General features: G+C 38.0%; 1 long non-coding RNA gene across 1 annotated transcript in view; it reads right to left on the reverse strand.

The window, feature by feature from the left end:
* The window catches only part of LOC149916338 (uncharacterized), a 152,127-nt gene that overhangs the window by 58,980 nt on the left and 74,910 nt on the right, over positions 1-18,237 (reverse strand). The window contains exons 4-5 of the long non-coding RNA XR_016469972.1: positions 15,993-16,137; positions 15,215-15,357 (exon numbers count right to left, since the gene is read on the reverse strand). This is a non-coding gene — a long non-coding RNA (uncharacterized LOC149916338). The remainder of the gene's footprint in view (positions 1-15,214; positions 15,358-15,992; positions 16,138-18,237) is intronic.

An 18,237-nucleotide genomic window follows, 5' to 3' on the forward strand; every position in this document is an offset into this window, starting at 1 on the left:
TTCTGTACAGTACTGCAGCCTTCACAAAGCCCTGCTCACAGTATGTATAGTTTGATTACTGCTTTTTTTCTTTATGTATTTTGCATAGTACATAACAGTAATGAAGAATAAGATAGAAGATAAACATGTACAGTAGAAATAAAGTGCAATGATTCTTCTTGGACAGATGTGCAACTTCTGAGATGTCTGTAGGACAAATTCCAGCTTTTGAAAAGCATAGCACAGCTAACAGTTCTGTAGAGTGTCTATAAACTCCTCTTTCTGGTTTATTTGGATGTGAATTTTCTGTTTGCTTGTTTTGTTTGTTAGTTGATTACATTCTGTTGCCTGTGACATTAAAGCAAAATCTACATATGTAGATTTGGTAGTGTTAGAGGTTTACCACTAAACTGTGGCATGCTAGTTTAATCTGATGATTCACTTCTGAGAATATAAAAACAGAAGTGAACTTTGCTTTCAGATGAATTATTTAAATTTCTTCCGCTCTTCAAAAACAGAATCAGTTTCACTTATGAAATCAACATGGATGTTTATGTTTCTTACAAAAAAACTTTTATTCTTCTAGTTTTGAACCTGATTTAGCATGAAAAATACTAAGCTGAAACTACTATTCTTGTTAACCACGTTTATGTTAATGGCACTTAAGCAATCCAACCAGGATCAAAGCTCCATTGTAGGAACTGTGCAGATGCATAGCAGTAGACATATCCTGCCCCAAAGAAAAAGCAAAAATAGGTAACGTAATGAAATGGAACACAAAGTAATTGGTAAAGTTATAAGAAGCATCATAGGGGGAAAAAAAAAATAGATGGACAAAGAATAAAAAAGAGGTTTGAGACAAAAATAAAAATGTTCTTACTGTCAGATTTCAGAAGTTGTACAAGGAAAAGGAGTAAAAAATTAAATTTATACAACGAGGATGTCCAGAAAATCTAAGAAGTTAATCTTGATTTTACATTGAACAAAAATAGAATGAATAAAAATCCTTAGGTCTCACAAATACGTATGTTATGATCATAAATGCACCAATAAGAGTCTTTCAACATCTTCTTAAGCAATTTATTCATTTTATCTTTAGAGGGTAACAATGTGGAGCAAAAACGTTTTGCAGTCCTCTGTGATAGAACAAGTGGCAGCAAACCTTTGAGGAGAATGAGTAAGATGGATGGCCTTAAACAGTTTTTGCTTTTATTAATGGAGCCTGATTTGTTTTCACAGAAATGAGGCAAATAATAAACATACACAAAAAGGAGAGTAGGAGATAGAAGGACAACAAGAAAAAAAAAATGGAGTGTCAAATTTTCTCCCAAATGGACTTGCAAGAGTTGACAGTGACTTACTAGAGCATTAATTTCTTCTTTACAGCTTTATTCAGGTCTAAGACAGAAAAAAAGAACATGCACACGAGTCTTCCAATCCATATTTTCTATGTTATTTAAAGTAATAAGGTTATGTATGGTACTTTATGTTGGTTTCATTTACATTTACAGGTACTAAAATCTAACAAGTTTCTCAAAACCTGTAAGAGAAAAATGCTGAGAAGAATCAAATTTATTGCTCTCTCTCTTCACATACATTGGGCTTATGATCCTCCCACTTCAGTGGCTGCTCTTCCATGTATTACTGAGTGCAATCATGTACAAATATAAGATAAACATTTTCTTTAAAGTATTTATAGTATGTTGCGCTCAAATAAATATTTGAGAAAAATAAAGAAATAACCTGACAGCTATTAATCAGAGTTTTATTGCCTTTAATATATGATCCATCCTGATACAGCAATTATTGTTGTTTTAGTAAATGCATTACCTCACTTTTACAGGTTTATTTTCAGCCAGTATATCTATCCTTTTGCTCAACACAACAGAGAACTTTCCAATAGCCAAAAAACATTCTGCCTTTAAATTAAATTAATCTTCTTGGAAATATTACTCTTCCAACTCTCCTGTTCTGTATGTCAGCTACTGCTCAAAGCTGTCTACTGTTCCTCCTGTTAACCATACAGTTATTAAAACTTGGTATATGAATACCTTTTCATCATATTTATCCACAATAAATGAATGAGACTTCTCCCCATAGAATCTTTCTATGAAACTTTCCATCCCTCTGTCTTTCTGCTAAATCTCAAATAATCTGAACTGCAGTTCATTTAGATATTAGACCTCAGGTTCAGATAACATCCTTGAGGTAATAAAATGTTATTGTCTGACAGATCTAAAGTGATATTTTTCCTGTAGAAAATGCCATGGGGCACTTACACTGAAACTGAGAAGTGTTTTTCCTTCTCTTGCTGAGTGAGGGTTTAAATAGGAAATGCATATACACAGAGCAAAATTTGGAAGGTAACATTTCCCATCAGGTCTTTTCAGTATTACAGATACTAAACTGTACAATCAACGTAAGTGAAAGCAGATACCCGTGAGATGCTTGTCAGCATGATCAAGATGAGACATGAATGCTGTCTTCAAAGGGCAGCATGGTGACTTAGAATATTTTGAATATTAAAATATATTTTCTTCTTATAAAGTCAATTTTGTCTCTGTTTCTCCTTACGTATTTACTTTTGGCTAATGACTTAAAGCAATGAATGCAGCTACATGAATAGGTATTTAGATTTTTGAGTACCAGAGAACTTAGAAATAGACATGCTTGTATTCTGTTTTATGTGTTTTACTTGTAATCTGTTTTTGCTTCTCAGTACAATAGGCTCTCAAACCAGTCAGAGCAAGAAAAAGATTTTTAAGACTTGCATGTGCTGATTAAGGTGATTGAATTTTTTCTACTATTATTTTCCTTTTAGTTTAGCAATAAAGAAATACATTAAAAAAATGCAGTAGGGGAAAGATCTGCCCATGGATTTGTTGTATTTGTGCATATCTAAATAGCAGTACAGGCATCTTGTCATCCCAAGGACACCATGGAGTATTCCTATAATATAAAGAGAGATGATGGGGATTTTCTAATAACTAAATTGGAAATCAGAAATGTTACTTTTTTTTTTTTTTTCCCAATTTACCAGTTTGCAAGCAATGCCTCCTTTTCCATAAAGACAGCTCTTCAAGAAAGCCCATTTCTAACACTCACAGACCTGTGCAGAACACCGTTTTTCATAGATGACAGACAGTAACTTTACAATAACATCAGCCATTTCTTTCAACACTGTCACAAATACCATTCAACAACAAATAGCATTCAACTAGGCCTCAACTTCCTAATTTCATTGAAGCCTGTATACCTTTCATTCAGTGTTAACATTACTTGAAAAAAAGTGTTTGGACGTTACATTATATTATCCTCAGTTCATCGTGTTGTAGCAGATCTAATCTTTAATGAAAACGAGACATGTAGGAATCCTATTTGAACTTTTCTTTTATCTTCACTCTTATTTCAAAAAGAAAGTCGTTGATTAAACACACCTAGTGACAAACCAACATGTGATTATCATCTATAATAAATGATACTCCTGCTTGGTAGTATAATTGTATTTGCTTTTCTTGTTGCCTTTGCTTGCTTCATCCACACCAGTAGATGTGTTGAGAAAACTGACTGGGAGAAAAGAGGTCATTCCCTGCTCCTGGTTACAAAGACAGCACAGACACAGCCCTTGGTGACTGAAAAACAAGGAATAAAGAGGTTCGAGACTGTACTGCAAAAGTGTATTGCAACTGCAGGTTGCTTAAAGAAGTAGAAGCAAAGGGAATGTCCACAGGTTTGAAAAAGTGGCCTGCAACTACACAATATTCATTGTTTCAGAAAGGAGATTTAACGATGCAAAATCTTTGGCAAGAAAACAGTTGTTTTTAGGGATCAAATAGAGAGAGAAATAGTGCTGGGGACCTAGACTCCTTTCAGGACATAATACTTGTCTTGTCTCTACACATGAAAATATTTTAAATTACTAGCTGAGAGATCAGGGGTCCTGAACCATGGTATGTTCATTATTGTTGATTGCATGTACTGTGTCATATCACTTAAAAAATTAAAAACATTAATGGCAGTGAAATTTCAAACTGGGTGCACGTACCACTGTGCATAACAACTGACAAGCTATTATCTACGTTGATGAAAACTCTTAGTGCTAGTGTTTTAGCTTCTCCAAAAGCAAGGAATAAACAATTTGAATGTAGGCTTTATCAGTATTTGTACTTGTAATAAAACCAGGAATATTCATAGAATCATAGAATCATAGAATTTTTTTTTGAGTTGGAAGGGACTCTTACAGACCATTGAGTCCAGTTCCCCAGTAATGAACAGGGACACCCACAGAGGTCAGAGACCTCAGAGGCCTGTCCAGCCTGACCATGAATATCTCCCCACTGCCATAATGTTGTCTTGCCCCAGACCTATACAAGACTACAAAGTGAGTCACCAGCTCTGGATTCCTACTTAGGAGGGGTTTGCCATCAAGATAGACAGCAAGTCTCCATGTAACCCTCTCCTCTAGGCATCAGCCCTGGGAAACATGCTGCCAAATATTCTTCAGAAAAGCATCTTAGAGAGGTTTCTGTGAGCAGATGGGGGACATTTGATGAAGCAAACGGATGCTGGGTAAGCAGTAATTCTCACTCAACGACCAGCCTGGGGGCTCCGTTCTTTCTTCATTTCCATTCTTTCTGATGGAAATGTCCTTGAAACTTAATTGAGTTTGCATGGAATTTTACACTTTTTGGATTTCTAATCTTTCTCATCATTAATCCTTAAATATGTGTTCCACAATACCACTAACCAATTATAGAAAAATAATTTACAATAATCATGTATCAAACTTTTTTAAAATTCTATTTGGAAGGTAGGAGACCTAATTACAGGCATGGGACTTTAATGTATGTGCTGAAAACTGAAACTCAATATCTACTTTTTCATTGCTCTTCAGCAACCTGAGCAAATAGATTACCTCCTGTGATAGGTTTCTGACAGTCCCTCTTAGTTTGACAGTTATTTTAGAGAGAGTCACTTTTGTATATAGTGAAAGGAAAAGTTGCCAAGCATACGTCCATATTTTATGTTTCTTAAAACTTAAAAGCTAGAGGAAAGACTCCATTTTTAGTCATGCCATTTTAAATTCAGAGTATTTGTACTGTCCGCCAGGTTTACATCAATGACACAGAATGGCATCTAGCCCAAGGGCTGAGTTACATTTCTTGCACAGGAAGGGCAGCTTTTATAATTGAGTGTATCAGTTACTGCTTTGAACTTTTTTTGTGTTACTACATTCATGTGAAAATATGATGTGCATTTTCGCATCTTCTATGTATGCCAAAAGAATTAAAAGCAATTTCTGTCGAAGTGTTTCCTTGAAATTGCAACATAAAAAATATATAAATATTAAAAACAATAAAACAAACAAAACATTTTCTCCCAGAAATACCAGGACTCTTAGAAATACCTCACGTTTCATCTCAAGAATACTGCTTTCCACTCCTCAAGATCACACTGACTCCCATCACAATGGCCTTTTCTCCCACATACACCAGCTTTCTCCCAAATACACGACATTTTCTCCCACGTACACCCGTTTTCTCCCAAAGATGGGACATATTCTCCCAGAAATGCCAGCTTATTCTTTAAAAAACGGCCTTTTTTTTCCCAAAATGCCAGCTTTCTCACAAACACCTGTCAATTTCCAACCAAGTCTGCTTCTATCTCCCAGAAACAGCCGGTTTCCGAGAAATACCTGACGTTTGCTCTCCCAAATACTACTTGACACTCCTCCAGAGGACACTGTCTCCCCTATTTACCACGTTTTCTCCCCAAGAGACCACTTGGCACACCAAAAAGACCACCGTTGCTCTCCAGTACAAGATATTCTTTCCCACCGGTTCCCACTTTTCTCCCCCAGCTATGTCATTTCCTCCCAGAAATGCCACTTTTCCCTTGGAAATTTCACCTTCTCTTCCAAAAAGAGGAGATTTGCTCCCAGAAATACCCCTTCTCTTACAACTGCCACACGCTTTCTCCCCAAAAAGCCTCCATGACAATGCCAAATGGGACACTTGCAGCCAAGAAGAGGACACCTTCTCTCAGAAAGACCACTTTTCTCCCCAAGACAGGAGATTTTCTCCCAATTGGATGACATTTGCTGTAAGAAAGACCTGTTTTCTTCCCTCAAGAGGACATTGTCTTTCCCACTGAGGACATTTTCTCCCAGAAGTGCCGCTACTCTTTGAAACACCTCCATTTCCTCCCAAATCTACTCCATGACACGCCTCAGGATGACACTTACTCCCCGATTTGGGGCATTTTCTCCCAGAAATACCACTTCGCTCCCAAAGGGATGGCCTTTTCCCTCTCAAGCATCTGTTTCCTCACCAATACCTGGCATTTTCTCCCAGAAACACCAGCTTTCTCACACATACATCACCTTCTCCCCCCCACATCAGATGTTCCCTCCCAGAAATATGGCATTTGATCACAGATATACTCTTTCCCGGGAATACCAGGTTTCATAAAAATACCTCATAATTTCTCCATGAAGTTCGTTAGCAAGATGACACTTTCACCCTAAATAGGAGATTTTCTCTCAGAAATGCATGCTTCTCCCTCACAGAACGGCATCTTCTCCCCAAATTAGGACATTATCTCCCCGAAATACCACATTTCTCCAATCCAATGACATTATCTCTACGGAGAGTTTGCAGTTGCTGCCCGTTAAATCGCGGTTCTCCCCGAATACCACTTTCAGACTTCAACAGCGGTCTTGTCTTTCTCACTCGGATGCCGAGAAAGGGCGACTTCGGCCGGATGCTTTTCTCGGACGAGCGGCTTCTTCTGCGCACATCCCAAAGGAGCGGTTCTGACTTCTCCTTGTGTCCATGCATTCTGCACTACGCTTCTCTCTCATTCTTAACCCTTGATTCCTAGGGACATTTCGTTTTTCTCTGTTTTTCCGATGCTACACTTCAGCATTCTGTGACGAACAGAGTAGAAGGGAAAAGCCCCTCTAACAAGGCAGCTAGAAGTTCCAGGAGAGACACACGTTGTGCTTTCAGAGAGGACGTTACAGAAAGTGGAGAGCTGTGGATTCCTTCCTGCGGAGAAAAAACCCCCTGTGTACAGGCAAAGCAGTATGCTGAATTCGCACGTTCTCGGCATAGCAATTTCGCTATTTCGCTCTCGTGGGTGGACAGCGCCACTCTCTGTTAAACACTTCGGAGAGTTTGCAGTTGCTGGCCGAGAAATCGCGGTTCTCCCCGAATGCCGCTTTCTGCCTTCAGCAGCGGTCTCGTCTCTCGCGCATGCCGAGAAAGAGCGACTTCAGTCGGATGCTTTTCTCGGACGAGCGGCTTCTTCGCACATCGCAAGGGATGCTACACTTCAGCATTCTGTGAGGAACAGAAAGTCGAGAGCGAAATAGCGAAAATGCTATGCCGAGAACGTGCGATTTCAGAATACTGCATTTCCTGAGAACGTGTTTTTTTCTCCGCAGGAAAGAATCCACATCTCTCGACTTTCTGTAACGTCCTCCCGGAAAGCACAACGTGTGTCGCTCCTGGAACTTCTAGCTGCCTTGTTAGAGGGGCTTTTCCCTTCTACTCTGTTCGTCACAGAATGCTGAAGTGTAGCATCGGAAAGACATAAAAAAACGAAATGTCGCTAGGAATAAAAGGAAAGGCATAAGAATGAGAGAGAAGCGTAGTGCAGAATGCATGAACACAAGGAGAAGACAGAACCGCTCCTTTGCGATGTGCGCAGAAGAAGCCGCTCGTCCGAGAAAAGCGTCCGCCTGAAGTCGCTCTTTCTCGGCATTCGAGAGAGACGAGACCGCTGCTGAAGGCACAAAGCGGCATTCGGGGAGAACCGCGATTTAACGTTCAGCAACTGCAAACTCTCCGAAGCGGTTTACAGAGACTGGCGCTTTCAACCCACGAGAGCGAAATAGCGAAATTGCTATGCCGAGAACGTGCGATTTCAGAATACTGCTTTTCCTGAAAACAGGGGGTGTTTTCTCCGCAGGAAAGAATCCACAGCTCTCGACTTTCTGTAACGTCCTCTCTGAAAGCACAACGTGTGTCGCTCCTGGAACTTCTAGCTGCCTTGTTAGAGGGGCTTTTCCCTTCTACTCTGTTCGTCACAGAATGCTGAAGTGTAGCATCGGAAAAACAGAAAGAAACGAAATGTCGCTAGGAATAAAAGGAAAGGCATAAGAATGAGAGAGAAGCGTAGTGCAGAATGCATGGACACAAGTAGAAGTCAGAACCGCTCCTTTGCGATGTGCGCAGAAGAAGCCGCTCGTCCGAGAAAAGTATCCGGCTGAAGTCGATCTTTCTCGGCATGCGAGAGAGACGAGACCGCTGCTTAAGGCAGAAAGCGGCATTCGGGGAGAACCGCGATTTAACGTTCAGCAACTGCAAACTCTCCGAAGCGGTTAACAGAGAGTGGCGCTGTCAACCCACGAGAGCGAAATAGCGAAATTGCTATGCCGAGAACGTGCGATTTCAGAATACTGCATTTCCTGAAAACAGGGGTTTTTTTCTCCGCAGGAAAAAATCTACAGCTCTCGACTTTCTGTAACGTCCTCTCTGAAAGCACAACGTGTGTCGCTCCTGGAACTTCTAGCTGCCTTGTTAGAGGGGCTTTTCCCTTCTACTCTGTTCGTCACAGAATGCTGAAGTGTAGCATCGGAAAAACAGAGAAAAACAAAATGTCGCTAGGAATCAAGGGTTAAGAATGAGAGAGAAGCGTAGTGCAGAATGCATGGACACAAGGAGAAGTCAGAACCGCTCCTTTGGGATGTGCGCAGAAGTCGCTCGTCCGAGAAAAGCATCCGGCCGAAGTCGCCCTTTCTCGGCATCCGAGTGAGAAAGACAAGACCGCTGTTGAAGTCTGAAAGTGGTATTCGGGGAGAACCGCGATTTAACGGGCAGCAACTGCAAACTCTCCGTAGAGATAATGTCATTGGATTGGAGAAATGTGGTATTTCGGGGAGATAATGTCCTAATTTGGGGAGAAGATGCCGTTCTGTGAGGGAGAAGCATGCATTTCTGAGAGAAAATCTCCTATTTAGGGTGAAAGTGTCATCTTGCTAACGAACTTCATGGAGAAATTATGAGCTATTTTTATGAAACCTGGTATTCCCTGGAAAGAGTATATCTGTGATCAAATGCCATATTTCTGGGAGGGAACATCTGATGTGGGGGGGAGAAGGTGATGTATGTGTGAGAAAGCTGGTGTTTCTGGGAGAAAATGCCAGGTATTGGTGAGGAAACAGATGCTAGAGAGGGAAAAGGCCATCCCTTTGGGACAGAAGTTGTATTTCTGGGAGAAAATGCCCCAAATCGGGGAGTAAGTGTCATCCTGAGGCGTGTCATGGAGTAGATTTGGGAGGAAATGGAGGTGTTTCACAGAGTAGCGGCACTTCTGGGAGAAAATGTCCTCAGTGGGAAAGACAATGTCCTCTTGAGGGAAGAAAACAGGTCTTTCTTACAGCAAATGTCATCCAATTGGGAGAAAATCTCCTGTCTTGGGGAGAAAAGTGGTCTTTCTGAGAGAAGGTGTCCTCTTCTTGGCTGCAAGTGTCCCATTTGGCATTGTCATGGAGGCTTTTTGGGGAGAAAGCGTGTGGCAGTTGTAAGAGAAGGGGTATTTCTGGGAGCAAATCTCCTCTTTTTGGAAGAGAAGGTGAAATTTCCAAGGGAAAAGTGGCATTTCTGGGAGGAAATGACATAGCTGGGGGAGAAAAGTGGGAACCGGTGGGAAAGAAGATCTTGTACTGGAGAGCAACGGTGGTCTTTTTGGTGTGCCAAGTGGTCTCTTGGGGAGAAAACGTGGTAAATAGGGGAGACAATGTCCTCTGGAGGAGTGTCAAGTAGTATTTGGGAGAGCAAACGTCAGGTATTTCTCGGAAACCGGCTGTTTCTGGGAGATAGTAGCAGACTTGGTTGGAAATTGACAGGTGTTTGTGAGAAAGCTGGCATTTTGGGAAAAAAAAGGCTGTTTTTTAAGGAATAAGCTGGCATTTCTGGGAGAATATGTCCCATCTTTGGGAGAAAACGGGTGTACGTGGGAGAAAATGTCGTGTACTTGGGAGAAAGCTGGTGTATGTGGGAGAAAAGGCCATTGTGATGGGAGTCAGTGTGATCTTGAGGAGTGGAAAGCAGTATTCTTGAGATGAAACGTGAGGTATTTCTAAGAGTCCTGGTATTTCTGGGAGAAAATGCCTTGTTTTGTCTTATTGTTTTTAATATTTATATATTTTTTATGTTGCAATTTCATGGAGTCTTTCCTCTAGCTTTTAAGTTTTAAGAAACATAAAATATGGACGTATGCTTGGCAACTTTTCCTTTCATTATATACAAAAGTGACTCTCTCTAAAATAACTGTCAAACTAAGAGGGACTGTCAGAAACCTATCACAGGAGGTAATCTATTTGCTCAGGTTGCTGAAGAGCAATGAAAAAGTAGATATTGAGTTTCAGTTTTCAGCACATACATTAAAGTCCCATGCCTGTAATTAGGTCTCCTACCTTCCAAATAGAATTTTAAAAAAGTTTGATACATGATTATTTTAAATTATTTTTCTATAATTGGTTAGTGGTATTGTGGAACACATATTTAAGGATTAATGATGAGAAAGATTAGAAATCCAAAAAGTGTAAAATTCCATGCAAACTCAATTAAGTTTCAAGGACATTTCCATCAGAAAGAATGGAAATGAAGAAAGAACGGAGCCCCCAGGCTGGTTGTTGAGTGAGAATTACTGCTTACCCAGCATCCGTTTGCTTCATCAAGTGTCCCCCATCTGCTCACAGAAACCTCTCTAAGATGCTTTTCTGAAGAATATTTGGCAGCATGTTTCCCAGGGCTGATGCCTAGAGGAGAGGGTTACATGGAGACTTGCTGTCTATCTTGATGGCAAACCCCTCCTAAGTAGGAATCCAGAGCTGGTGACTCACTTTGTAGTCTTGTATAGGTCTGGGGCAAGACAACATTATGGCAGTGGGGAGATATTCATGGTCAGGCTGGACAGGCCTCTGAGGTCTCTGACCTCTGTGGGTGTCCCTGTTCATTACTGGGGAACTGGACTCAATGGTCTGTAAGAGTCCCTTCCAACTCAAAAACAAATTCTATGATTCTATGATTCTATGAATATTCCTGGTTTTATTACAAGTACAAATACTGATAAAGCCTACATTCAAATTGTTTATTACTTGCTTTTGGAGAAGCTAAAACACTAGCACTAAGAGTTTTCATCAACGTAGATAATAGCTTGTCAGTTGTTATGCACAGTGGTACGTGCACCCAGTTTGAAATTTCAGTGCCATTAATGTTTTTAATTTTTTAAGTGATATGACACAGTACATGCAATCAACAATAATGAACATACCATGGTTCAGGACCCCTGATCTCTCAGCTAGTAATTCAAAATATTTTCATGTGTAGAGACAAGACAAGTATTATGTCCTGAAAGGAGTCTAGGTCCCCAGCACTATTTCTCTCTCTATTTGATCCCTAAAAACAACTGTTTTCTTGCCAAAGATTTTGCATCGTTAAATCTCCTTTCTGAAACAATGAATATTGTGTAGTTGCAGGCCACTTTTTCAAACCTGTGGACATTCCCTTTGCTTCTACTTCTTTAAGCAACCTGCAGTTGCAATACACTTTTGCAGTACAGTCTTGAACCTCTTTATTCCTTGTTTTTCAGTCACCATGGGCTGTGTCTGTGCTGTCTTTGTAACCAGGAGCAGGGAATGACCTCTTTTCTCCCAGTCAGTTTTCTCAACACATCTACTGGTGTGGATGAAGCAAGCAAAGGCAACAAGAAAAGCAAATACAATTATACTACCAAGCAGGAGTATCATTTATTATAGATGATAATCACATGTTGGTTTGTCACTAGGTGTGTTTAATCAACGACTTTCTTTTTGAAATAAGAGTGAAGATAAAAGAAAAGTTCAAATAGGATTCCTACATGTCTCGTTTTCATTAAAGATTAGATCTGCTACAACACGATGAACTGAGGATAATATAATGTAACGTCCAAACACTTTTTTTCAAGTAATGTTAACACTGAATGAAAGGTATACAGGCTTCAATGAAATTAGGAAGTTGAGGCCTAGTTGAATGCTATTTGTTGTTGAATGGTATTTGTGACAGTGTTGAAAGAAATGGCTGATGTTATTGTAAAGTTACTGTCTGTCATCTATGAAAAACGGTGTTCTGCACAGGTCTGTGAGTGTTAGAAATGGGCTTTCTTGAAGAGCTGTCTTTATGGAAAAGGAGGCATTGCTTGCAAACTGGTAAATTGGGAAAAAAAAAAAAAAAAAGTAACATTTCTGATTTCCAATTTAGTTATTAGAAAATCCCCATCATCTCTCTTTATATTATAGAAATACTCCATGGTGTCCTTGGGATGACAAGATGCCTGTACTGCTATTTAGATATGCACAAATACAACAAATCCATGGGCAGATCTTTCCCCTACTGCATTTTTTTAATGTATTTCTTTATTGCTAAACTAAAAGGAAAATAATAGTAGAAAAAATTCAATCACCTTAATCAGCACATGCAAGTCTTAAAAATCTTTTTCTTGCTCTGACTGGTTTGAGAGCCTATTGTACTGAGAAGCAAAAACAGATTACAAGTAAAACACATAAAACAGAATACAAGCATGTCTATTTCTAAGTTCTCTGGTACTCAAAAATCTAAATACCTATTCATGTAGCTGCATTCATTGCTTTAAGTCATTAGCCAAAAGTAAATACGTAAGGAGAAACAGAGACAAAATTGACTTTATAAGAAGAAAATATATTTTAATATTCAAAATATTCTAAGTCACCATGCTGCCCTTTGAAGACAGCATTCATGTCTCATCTTGATCATGCTGACAAGCATCTCACGGGTATCTGCTTTCACTTACGTTGATTGTACAGTTTAGTATCTGTAATACTGAAAAGACCTGATGGGAAATGTTACCTTCCAAATTTTGCTCTGTGTATATGCATTTCCTATTTAAACCCTCACTCAGCAAGAGAAGGAAAAACACTTCTCAGTTTCAGTGTAAGTGCCCCATGGCATTTTCTACAGGAAAAATATCACTTTAGATCTGTCAGACAATAACATTTTATTACCTCAAGGATGTTATCTGAACCTGAGGTCTAATATCTAAATGAACTGCAGTTCAGATTATTTGAGATTTAGCAGAAAGACAGAGGGATGGAAAGTTTCATAGAAAGATTCTATGGGGAGAAGTCTCATTCATTTATTGTGGATAAATATGATGAAAAGGTATTCATATACCAAGTTTTAATAACTGTATGGTTAACAGGAGGAACAGTAGACAGCTTTGAGCAGTAGCTGACATACAGAACAGGAGAGTTGGAAGAGTAATATTTCCAAGAAGATTAATTTAATTTAAAGGCAGAATGTTTTTTGGCTATTGGAAAGTTCTCTGTTGTGTTGAGCAAAAGGATAGATATACTGGCTGAAAATAAACCTGTAAAAGTGAGGTAATGCATTTACTAAAACAACAATAATTGCTGTATCAGGATGGATCATATATTAAAGGCAATAAAACTCTGATTAATAGCTGTCAGGTTATTTCTTTATTTTTCTCAAATATTTATTTGAGCGCAACATACTATAAATACTTTAAAGAAAATGTTTATCTTATATTTGTACATGATTGCACTCAGTAATACATGGAAGAGCAGCCACTGAAGTGGGAGGATCATAAGCCCAATGTATGTGAAGAGAGAGAGCAATAAATTTGATTCTTCTCAGCATTTTTCTCTTACAGGTTTTGAGAAACTTGTTAGATTTTAGTACCTGTAAATGTAAATGAAACCAACATAAAATACCATACATAACCTTATTACTTTAAATAACATAGAAAATATGGATTGGAAGACTCGTGTGCATGTTCTTTTTTTCTGTCTTAGACCTGAATAAAGCTGTAAAGAAGAAATTAATGCTCTAGTAAGTCACTGTCAACTCTTGCAAGTCCATTTGGGAGAAAATTTGACACTCCATTTTTTTTTTCTTGTTGTCCTTCTATCTCCTACTCTCCTTTTTGTGTATGTTTATTATTTGCCTCATTTCTGTGAAAACAAATCAGGCTCCATTAATAAAAGCAAAAACTGTTTAAGGCCATCCATCTTACTCATTCTCCTCAAAGGTTTGCTGCCACTTGTTCTATCACAGAGGACTGCAAAACTTTTTTGCTCCACATTGTTACCCTCTAAAGATAAAATGAATAAATTGCTTAAGAAGATGTTGAAAGACTCTTAATGGTGCATTTATGATCATAACATACGTATTTGTGAGACCTAAGGATTTTTATTCATTCTATTTTTGTTCAATGTAAAATCAAGATTAACTTCTTAGATTTTCTGGACATCCTCGTTGTATAAATTTAATTTTTTACTCCTTTTCCTTGTACAACTTCTGAAATCTGACAGTAAGAACATTTTTATTTTTGTCTCAAACCTCTTTTTTATTCTTTGTCCATCTATTTTTTTTTTCCCCCTATGATGCTTCTTATAACTTTACCAATTACTTTGTGTTCCATTTCATTACGTTACTTATTTTTGCTTTTTCTTTGGGGCAGGATATGTCTACTGCTATGCATCTGCACAGTTCCTACAATGGAGCTTTGATCCTGGTTGGATTGCTTAAGTGCCATTAACATAAACGTGGTTAACAAGAATAGTAGTTTCAGCTTAGTATTTTTCATGCTAAATCAGGTTCAAAACTAGAAGAATAAAAGTTTTTTTTGTAAGAAACATAAACATCCATGTTGATTTCATAAGTGAAACTGATTCTGTTTTTGAAGAGCGGAAGAAATTTAAATAATTCATCTGAAAGCAAAGTTCACTTCTGTTTTTATATTCTCAGAAGTGAATCATCAGATTAAACTAGCATGCCACAGTTTAGTGGTAAACCTCTAACACTACCAAATCTACATATGTAGATTTTGCTTTAATGTCACAGGCAACAGAATGTAATCAACTAACAAACAAAACAAGCAAACAGAAAATTCACATCCAAATAAACCAGAAAGAGGAGTTTATAGACACTCTACAGAACTGTTAGCTGTGCTATGCTTTTCAAAAGCTGGAATTTGTCCTACAGACATCTCAGAAGTTGCACATCTGTCCAAGAAGAATCACTGCACTTTATTTCTACTGTACATGTTTATCTTCTATCTTATTCTTCATTACTGTTATGTACTATGCAAAATACATAAAGAAAAAAAGCAGTAATCAAACTATACCTACTGTGAGCAGGGCTTTGTGAAGGCTGCAGTACTGTACAGAAGAAAGCCTTGAACAGATCTATCTCAAATTCAGGGTAATAATACATTTATTTCCTACCCACATTGCTCATGTAATCCACCAACTATTTTAGGAACGCCTAGATTCTTAAAAATACAGAAATTAAAGTGATTTCCTGATCAACCCTTACAGAAAGACACAAGTTTAAACATGAAAGCAACTATGAATGCTTTGGAGAGAAAAAAAATAGAATGTAATGTTAATAATCCCTGTAATGTTAATAAGCTAAATAACAGTTTCAAAGTTTAGTATCTTGATGCTTTACGGAGCTCCCATAAAATGGCTCTGAGCCTTCCCTTTCTAATGATTTTGCACACCCACGCAACTTGCTCTGTGGGGATGGAAGATAACAGGATTTAGATCCTTGACACACTGCAATTGATTTAACAATAAATATTGTCCATCCTAGTTTTGGGTTACTATAAGATGAAAGCAAAAATGTATATACTGATCTACTGGTTTTCTTTTAAAAAGCATTCATCTGATGCTGAAGGCTAATTCTGTAAAGCTGAAACTTAAATCCCAGCAGAAACAGGTTCCCAGATATTAAAAACAAACAAACAAACAAAAAATCATAAAAGTATGTATAATGAAATCTTTAGGCATGTGACAAACTTTGTTTTATATATTATATGATTTCAGAACATCTGTCACACACACTCACAAACTTTCCTTAGAAGGAGAAGCAGAAGTTTAGATGATGATAAAGTTATGTTCTTACCACATTAGAAGGTTCCAATTTCTTCCTTCTAGCAAGGTCAGTGATATTATTGCCATTGTAGTTGATGCTCTCCATACAGCCTTTGAAATTTTTTTCTGCTGTTAGAACTTGGCTTCCCAGAAAAAGGCATGCCTCCAAAGGTTATCTTTGAATGTATCAGAAAATGAAAGACAGTTACTGGAGGACAAGGGCTTAGAATTTTTGCTTACTAGAAAAAGAAAGTATCAAACAAGTACTGGAAAAGTAGGAAAAAGTCTATGATGAAGTCATGACTGCAAATATTTTTGGTGGTAAATTGTATCTGTTATTAGGTTTTCCCAAATACAGAGAAAATATGTATCACAGTTACATATAGACTGTAACGAAGAGAAGGTCTCTAAAAGGAATGCAGTTTTAAATGCTTGGCAGAGCAAAATGTCAGTTGCAAAAGCAACTTGGCAACTTGGCAGAGCAAAATGTCTTGTTAAGAAACAAGAATTTGTTGGCCAAAGAATGTGCTGTCTGTCTGATCTTGGAGAAGAAAAGTCTGCCTTTCTTTACAAACCTGAATGCAGAAAGTTTGAGAAGTAAAGGTGCCCAGTAAAACCTATTTCAATATGTAGACTGAAACAAACATTCAAATAAAAAAAAATCTACTAAATCAAAAGGGAAGAAGGAAAGTGTTGCTTTATGTAGAACATCCATCAGTTTGGTAGAGTGTCAGAAGTGAGAAGTGGTTGGTGGCAAGTCAGGAAAATAATTCTTCTCTATTATGATGCTAAAACTAACTAAAAATTGATGATAAGAAAAGAGAAGCAACTGGCACCTATAGAGAGCTTCCCTGTTATAATATTAGCCTAGAACATGGCTTTGAGAGCACAGGGTTGTCAGCAAAAATGAGTCTGAGGGCAGGAGGGAAAACGTGAAAGAGCAAAAATGTTACAGCATTTACAAAAATACATGGTTGGGGAAAAATAATTCCCTCCTCCCCCTTCACCCCCCTTCCATATTATAGTATGTATATAGTTATCTTAATCAAAAAAGTAACCAAGGAACAAAGGCTATAAAATACAGGTGTTGTGCTGTTTCCTGTTCAATCATCCCTTCCCTAGGGAACAATCTAAGTACTAAATACTATTACTAAAATTCTGAAAAATGAAAGTAGTATTTCTGACCCTTATTACTACTTGGGAGAAAAAGGAGATATCATATGAAGGACTTGGAATGGGAAACTCGAAGTTACTGTAGACAAATTGTTGGATAGCAAAAAATACAGTGAGTTGTGGCCAGTTTACCAGGCAAAACGTTTACTCTTTACATATTAAATTGCATGGACAAGACAGTGTTATACTACTTTGCATGCCCAGAATGGGAAAAAGCAGATTTCAATTCAAAACTTAAATATCAATAATAAATGGAGACAATTGTGAATTAATTTCTTTTTTATTTAGTTTAAAAACAAAAACAACAGCACAAAAATGTTTCTAAAAATCTGTTTTTACTCATGACTGGAAAATCCAAATGCGATTTCCATGCATCTCGTGGGCCTGAGATAAAGACAATTTAAAAGGAAAGAAAGAAAAAAAAAAGGGGGGGGGGGATGCTATGATGGTAATGTTTAATATTCGTGTGGGGGGTGAAAGGTGTACTTGAGTTGCCTAAGCACAAGCTTCTACTGCTATTGGTGATACCTGGGGTAGTGTGCCTTAGTAACCTCTGCTTTCTGCTTGAGGAGGTATGCATCTCTATAAATTCTCTGCCATTTCTGCCAACACCATGGGAGTGCTGCAGATATCTAGGGGATATATGTATATAAGCTGCTCATTCAGTTTACGTGTTTGTCTTTTTCTTGGATGAGAAATAGTTGCTGTTTATTATTTCCTTAAATGCAACACAAGCATTTACTCATAATATCCAATCTGAGAACACCGTTCTTGTAACTGCTTATGAAAATCATAGATACAGAAATCAAAAGAAACTGTTTCAATCTGCTTGCATTTAAGGAAATAGGAAGTCTCTTTCCACCCTTGCGCATATTTAAGACTGTTTTCTGACAAACTGCTAGCTAAAGGCTTCAGTCTTTCTTTTTGTGCTTACTCCCTCAATGGAATAGCTGAGCTTTTGTAACTGTCCCTACTTTGAAGTTTTCTAGTGGATCCAGGTTGGTTTAAGTATCCTCTATTCCTCACTTCTTTCTTTTCTACCATTTTCTTCAAAAAGGAGCATGTTAAGAACATAAATTTCTATTCTGTTAAGAGTCTTCTCC

Source organism: Phasianus colchicus, chromosome 11 (assembly GCF_987193195.1).
Source record: "Phasianus colchicus chromosome 11, bPhaCol1.hap1.1, whole genome shotgun sequence".
NCBI lineage: Eukaryota > Metazoa > Chordata > Aves > Galliformes > Phasianidae > Phasianus > Phasianus colchicus.